The sequence below is a fragment of the Protobothrops mucrosquamatus genome, unplaced genomic scaffold (assembly GCF_001527695.2).
Source record: "Protobothrops mucrosquamatus isolate PMUCROS unplaced genomic scaffold, P.Mucros_1.0 scaffold729, whole genome shotgun sequence".
In the NCBI taxonomy this organism is placed as follows: Eukaryota; Metazoa; Chordata; class Lepidosauria; order Squamata; family Viperidae; genus Protobothrops; species Protobothrops mucrosquamatus.
In genome coordinates, this window is record NW_015387005.1 from 219,870 (window position 1) to 227,432 (window position 7,563).

The following is a 7,563-nucleotide window of genomic DNA, read 5'->3' on the forward strand; positions in this document are numbered from 1 at the left end:
GCTCAAGGTTGACTCAGCCTTCCATCCTTCTGAGGTTGGTAAAATGAGGACCCAGATTGTTGGGGGCAATAGGCTGACTCTGTAAACCACTCAGAGAGTACTGTAAAGCATTGTGAAGCAATATATAAGTCTAAGTGCTATTGCTATTCCAGAGTTTACCTCCTAAAAGCACTTCTTTTCATACTTCATGTAGGAAGGGCCATCCATCGTTGCTGAGCGATGGATTGAGAGCTATGGAGCAGTATATAAGTCTAAGTGCTATTGCTATTCTATTTTAGCAAATATTTTGTTATTTCATACTCCTATTTGTAAACAGATTCTACAATGTCTTTGCCTTTTTCTTTAGCTTCATTTGCCTCTGTTTGATCCTTTCTATGGTTATTTTGAGAAGAGATATGGAAAATATATAAAGCAATGTGAGATATTACAAACTTGGCTTAGCTTCAAACCTCTTCTGATTTGGAGAATTTATTGCAGAAAAGCACCAAATTGCCCCATCCCCCAATTATATATTTTTTATTTATTTATATTTCCTATTTCTAAATTGCCCATCTCCCTCAGATATGGTTTGCGAGCAAATTTGACATGACCTGGAGAAAAATTGAACATTCTGGAGTTCTCTAGAACATTCCATTCCTGGATTGATGAATTTTGCACATTCCTTTTCTTAAATATGCCTACTTAATGATCCAGTAATTTCTCTGATCTTCTTAAAAACAGTACCCATTTCTTTTTTTTTATTCATAGATGTTATTGATTAATACTCTTGACTGAGATCCTTTTTCTTAGTTTCCTTGCTTGAAAAAATAAATAAATCTGAGTTTAATTACTGACTGTACATCTTCGTTGTTGTTTTTCTTTTGGCATAGGTTTTGTCCTCCATGTTTCTCTGACTATCATATTAGCTTATTCTGAAAGCCTCTTGAATCTGTTTTCTTTGAAATTTTAAAAGCATAATTTTTCTGCTTTAGTTTTCACAATGCCTTTGATCTGTAATCTGGCATTGATCCTACATTGACTGTATATTCTCAATGGCAGCACAATTGTCATCAATTTTCTCTCTTTAAAGTCTGACTTTTTCACAATGTGCACCTGGCACTATCTTGGCTAAGTAGCGATCCAGCGCTGCAGTTTTGGTGGGTTTATTTTAATACAGAATTTTTAAAAAAGAAAGAAAAAGACAAAAGACAAAACTTCAGAAATTAAAACAAAAAAGAAATAGAAAGCAGCAGCTCCTAGTTTCCTTTGCAGCAAATATAAGCATGATTACATGATTATGCTATGGCTATAAAAAAAGGTTGCTTTATCTATTTTTTCCCCTAATCATCCATCCACAAGTTATAAGTGCATTTTTTTTTTTGTTTCACGCAAAGATAAGAAGTTTCCAGTCAGCCATAAATGTAGATATTATCTTTTTCTCTAATCAAGGAAGTCACTTTAACCATCTGCAAATTCTTCACCAAGCATTCTTCTGTGGTTGGTAAGGTCAAATCTTTCCACTTTTGAGCATCTAGTAATCTTCTTGCGCTTGTCAAATATATAAAAGATGGCTTTTTTTCTAACTATCTGTCTATTAATCTCAAAAGAAAAGTCTCTGGTTTCAATTCTACATTAATCTTTAAAATATTCTGGAATAGTGTATTAATCTGTATACATTTTTCCACTTTTTAATATATCCATCGTACATGATAAAATATCCTTTCTTGTTGTTAGATGACAGATGTTAGATGTTTCAAGCACTGGACCTGGAGCATGCTTAACCTACTCAATCTTTCAGGATGGACAAGTTCTTTCTTAGATACCAGGCCTTATGCTATGATATTGTTTTAATTACATTTGATTTCTCTTTTTAGCTATATTGACAAAGTAATTCCTGCCCGAGTTAGCTACCTCTATCTCAACAAATAATTATTTTTAAAAATAGAAATATTGAATACAGATGTTTAGGATTTTGTATTTCTCCTTATGTTTACACATGTACTAATGCTTACTCCAAAATTTTTTGTTTTTAAAAATATTTGCTGTTGTGTAGTTTCTATTTTTGTTCGGGTTTTTTTAATTTCAGTTTTTTGCTTTTCCATGTTTTGTTCATCTTTTTTTAAAAAATAAATGAAAAAACAAATAAAGAACATAGGAATTGTACATTTAATGTTTTTAAAATGTAAATTCCGAATTTAGGACCACATGTATATACCGAAAAAAAAAGACATTTTAATTTCATTTAATACAAAGTTCACAGAAAAAAAAGGGAAAGAACAAAGTAAATGATATTTGGCTTGATCTGTCAGTCTATTCCTGTCCAGACTAGATGTTTTGCATCAAACTGAGTTAATGTTGGCAAGGAAATTAGATTTCATTCTTCTCACATCATAACATGACTTGTAAATCAAGATATTCAGAGCTTTCTGACATGCTCAATAACACAAACAGGAAGTGGCTGCTGGAGTGATATGGGAGGGCCGCCTCACTTGAAATCAAGTTTAACCACAATATGAGGGTTATCTATAAATGCCCTCAGGACAGAGGTAAATATTTGGATACCCTCACGGACCCATGTTAAATTTTATGATATGCATCTTCGCACATATTGGGAGACATTCATTCCACTTAAGCTTTGTTGAATGGGGTTTTTAGTCTTTTGTGGTGCTAAAGAAAGATGCATAAATTGGGCTAACAAGAGAACCTTCTTCACAACTGAGTGTGTATTGTAAGCAGCAGTGCCTCTTTGATACCATCCTCAGCTTTCTTAAAAACACTTGCCCCTTTCCACCCCCTTGTCCCGAATAGTTTTTATCAGGAGATTTATTTCTCAATAGACACAAAAAGGATTTCAATAAATCTGGAAAAACCAATGGACTTTTATTCCTAAGAGTTTTCAGATTGGTTGCTCCATCGTTTCTTTGCACCTATAAGCTATTTTGTCCACAGGGGCAAATGGGGTCACACAGATAGGGTCTTCCCATACTGCCCTATGTCTGTTTCTCACTTGATCTAATTGTTAGTCAGAGGGGAATGTGTTTAAGAAGCAAAAGAGAATTCTGTGCATGTTGTATATCTCTTCGAGATAGAAGTGAGGTTCTTGTATCCTCATGTATTTTCTAATACAGGGGTCCCCAACCCCCGGTCTGTTGGCCAGCAACCGGTCCACACAAACAAGGAAAGCCCCACCCACAGGATGCAGACAGCACATAAAACCATGCCTTCTCTGGTCTGCGGAAAAACCTCTCTCCACGGAACCAGACCCTGGTGCCCAAAAGGTTGGGGACCTCTGTTCTAATAAATCTCCTTTTACTTACAAGTGCTGCGAATATCCATTAGCAATTCTTGATAGCTAAGCTCACATTTTCCCTCCAGGACAGCTTGATCCCAAGCAGTTCACTTTTGCAATGGGATGCCTCGTGACCAAATTACTTTATGTACTTTTCAGGCTCTGCTTACGTTCAGGAGCATTTCACCTAACAAGGCTTGTGCTGAATTCAAATGTCCAATACGTCCCGAATCTTTCTGTCTGTGCAGCAATGGTGGCAGGGGGGGAGGAGATGGTTTCATGTGCAAACCTGCCGCTTGCACAAATGGAGCTTTGCGCACTTGCCACCACTTGTGCAGCCCAGTGGTGGCAAGTGATGGGTCGTGGACTGGACCATCCATGGACCAAGGGTTGGGGACCCCTGCAATAAGGGCTTTCAGTGTTACGTAATGTATGAGCACAATTGGGACCGGAATTTCCAATGCTAAGCAAGGCAATAATTCACTGAGTTTCACTTGATTTTTCAACACTTTTGCCATTGTTGTTGAGTGAATCATGCGGTTGTTAAGTGAATTTGGCTTTCCCCATGGACTGCTTGTCAGAAATTGGTTGGGAAGGCTGCAAAAAGACCAGTTTTAAGTCACTTTTCTCAGTGCCACTGTAACTTTGACTGTTCACTAAATGAATGGTTGAAGTCAAGGACTATCTGTGTTACCTACGTTAATGCTGATGGTTTTTCCCTCATAGAGGATGTTGCAATAAGGTTCTCGAGCGCTTTGCTAGACATGTGGTCTGTTTGCAGTGAGGATATGGGAAGTAGTCTGCAATGAGAAAAACAGTGGTTGAATGAATGCAAGAGGACGTAAGAGGAAATTATTAAATTCTGTGGCCCTTTGGACTTAGGCCTGCCAGATGTTGACTTGAATGAGCTTAGGAAGAAACAAAGAAATGGATGAAGTGGGCAATAGGAGGGCTATCTCTGCCACTGACATCCTTTGTCTGTTCAAAGGCCAGATAAAGTGGGAAGTTAGGGGTCAATAACAACAGCAGTGGAAGATGGGAACTGTTGAAAGAAGAACTTAGTGCTTTTCTCCCATTGGAAATACCGCCCTCCCTGATTTATGACTAACAAAATTGAACAAAACCAGTTAGTATTTTAAGAGTAGGGTCAAAGCATTTGAGTCATAACATTTGAGGGATGTTTATCTAAAATTGGAACAGGTGGGTCAGGTCACATCCGTGATATGGAGGAAACGGCTGGCAAAGTCTTCAGGTGTGTTCTGCATTATAGTAGGAAAGAGTTTCTCTACTGCCTTCACGGAAATAAATCAGATTTTTAATGTATTTGTTCAAATAAAATTCCTTCACTGAAATCATTCCTCATCATGAAACTTTGGGACAGACTTTCTGGAGCTTTTTAATTAAGTGGAATTTTTGATTAGATGAAATCTGTTATGCTGGCCTGCAGGTGGCAATAATGAGCCCTGGGCCTGCCTTGTTCCATTGAAAAGTTCACACACAAGATTGTTGCACTTTTAGGCAATTGCTAAGTGATTCTGAGAGATGATTCAGTTTTAGTCCTAAGAAGTAAGAGAGATGGGGAAACACCCATCCTCATCCTGATTTGGTTTTATAAATTGGCCTGGGATTCTTTGTTAAAGAGTAACTTAATTTATTTGTATTGGATGGTGACAATTTACTGTGACTTAGAGCTGACTTGGACTTTGAAGACCAAGCAGGAATTACTGCTGGTATAAAAGGCAGCTATCCAGGTACTTGCAGGACACTCCCAATATTGTCATGTGACAACATTGTTGTTATGGGAGTTGCACTGACTGTCTTTTTGTTTCCCAGGGCAAATGTGGTTCAGGGCTTAGAAACCATCTCCGATGCTTAGACACCATCCCAAATGCTGAAGCTATGATGAGAAGGTGTATAGAGAAAGGCATTCTTGGGGGCTGCTCCTGTCAGCTGCCACCTTATGCTTGCTTGTGCTTTGCTGCAATGTGATACAGACTGCCATGAACTGGGGAGGGGGAGGGGGAACGAAGGGGGGAGGAAATGCTTGGGGAAACGAAACTAAGTGCTGTATCCCCTCGAGATGCTGCTTCAAGGTTACTCAGCTGGAAGGAGGAGGGAGCTGCATACCAAACTAGACTTGGACTGACTGTTATGAAAACATGTTGCCTGAACCTGATTGGTTACACGCGGGTGGGCAATGAGAGAGCAAAGAGAGGGAAAAGTTGAACTTAGGGATTTTGGCACATAGTTCTCGGTTCTGGCTTTGCATTACTGCAATACACTTGACTTCTAATAAAACCATACCTTTCTCAACTGATGGAGCCAAGGGTCATTTCTATTTAGAGGTTTACGTTTTGGCAGGTCTGACAGCTCTCCTCCTTTGAAGTAGCAGGAATGGTTTCCTCTCATCCAGAAGTCCCAATTTTTCTGGAAAGCATTTAGAGATCAATACAGGAATTTAAGCTCCATCACCACAGTTCTTGTTTCCGTCTTGCAATGTGTCTAATGGTATTATTTTCTTCTGACTTTATTGCTTTGAGGCTCTGGAATGGCACAATCATTACAAACCAACAAACTATTCTGCAATAACTAAGTGTATAAAATTAGTTCTTTATCTGCTTTTCTTATTAAAGCATTAGCTGCTTCGGTACTTTAGTCATTCTTCCCTATACTATGGAGCATTGGCTCTTTTTATATTTATCATTTAGGATCACATTCTGTAGCATCCTCTTCCATCCTCATTTGGATAAGGTATTGACTTTCCCCACTCCTAATTAACTAATTAAGATAAACACACTTCTGAAATAGCTACTATCACAATTATGAATTCACATTATTGGGGGCGTCACTATTTCCCCCCGTTGTTCACTGAAATAGATTTCTACCAGCTTGCGTATCTGGGCTATAAAAATACTGCATGGACAACTAAACCACTAGAGAGGAGCAAAGTGACAGTGAAGACTCTTTACTGCCATCTGCTGGTCATCAGAATTTTTGCAAACCAAACATGATTCATACACATACAAGCACAAGCAGAGATCTTGGTTGATAACTATTATCAAAGCCATTTTTGTCTATCTGGAGCTCATTGGAGAAGAAAGATAGCACGGTAAATGAGTAAAATGAAATGATTCTACTTGTTGGGCCATTTGTTAAACAGGCAAATAACCTCTTTCATAGGTTTCACTCTTCACAAGATTCATTCTTCCATTATATTCATAAGGTTTCACTCTTTGAGAAAGAAACAAGACTGAAAGTAATTATGCATACACTGAGAAAATGAGAGAAAATCAAAGGGGAACCACAAGTGAACAGCAGTTTAAACTTCTTTGTATAAAGAAATATACAAAAGCATATGAAATCTAATTTTATTTGTTTGCTGCCCATCTCACTATCAAATGACTCTGGACAGCTATTATCCTACATCACTAACTTCCTTGCTGTAGATTTCAGTGTTGCATTGATATTTAATTTGCCTTAATTTGCCATGATGCCAAACATTTTTTTGCAACATTATTGATCATAAAACATCTCCCAGGTTCTAACATCTGGAAAGCGATGTGACTTGAGGCAAAAAAAAAAAAAAACAACCCTTGGATTGATAGGCTGAAGTTTTGCTGAGGTTCAATTTCTAAGACTGAAAAGGAACACGTTCACAGAAAAAAATGCTTAATTTGTACATTTGTAATTGATAACCATATTTATTAGATAACTATCTCACCTTTCCACCACAAAGCACACTCAACAACCTCCAAGCCAACACAACACAAATGCACATTAATAAAAAAACACAATGAAATCATTGCAAAAATAGAACATGAAACATTTATACAAACTAAAAACTGTCCCCAAATCTAATTCAAAACCTAAATGAAAGGAGTGCTTCTTGATACCCTTCCTAAAATCAGAGAGAAGGGGACCAGTTACAATGAACTGCACTTCAGGAGCAACACAGTTGTGAATGCAAATCACAATCCTTTGACTCCACCGCTGACCAGAGAGAGCTCTTTGACACACCTGTGTTTTCTTTGTCGCAGGAAGCAGATACATGAGGAATAAGTGGTGCTGAAAAAACAGGATCTGACTGAGTAAAACATCACTGAAGGCAATATATACACAAACATTAATTTTAAGTGGAGATGCATCCTTCTAGCACTCGGCACACTGGTTACCACATGATAAGCCATTTGCTGAACTGCATGATTAATTGGTAGACAAGCTGAACAGGGTATTTATGTACATTTCCATATGGCATGCAGCAATTAATCAATGACATGCCACAGGATTTGGAGAAT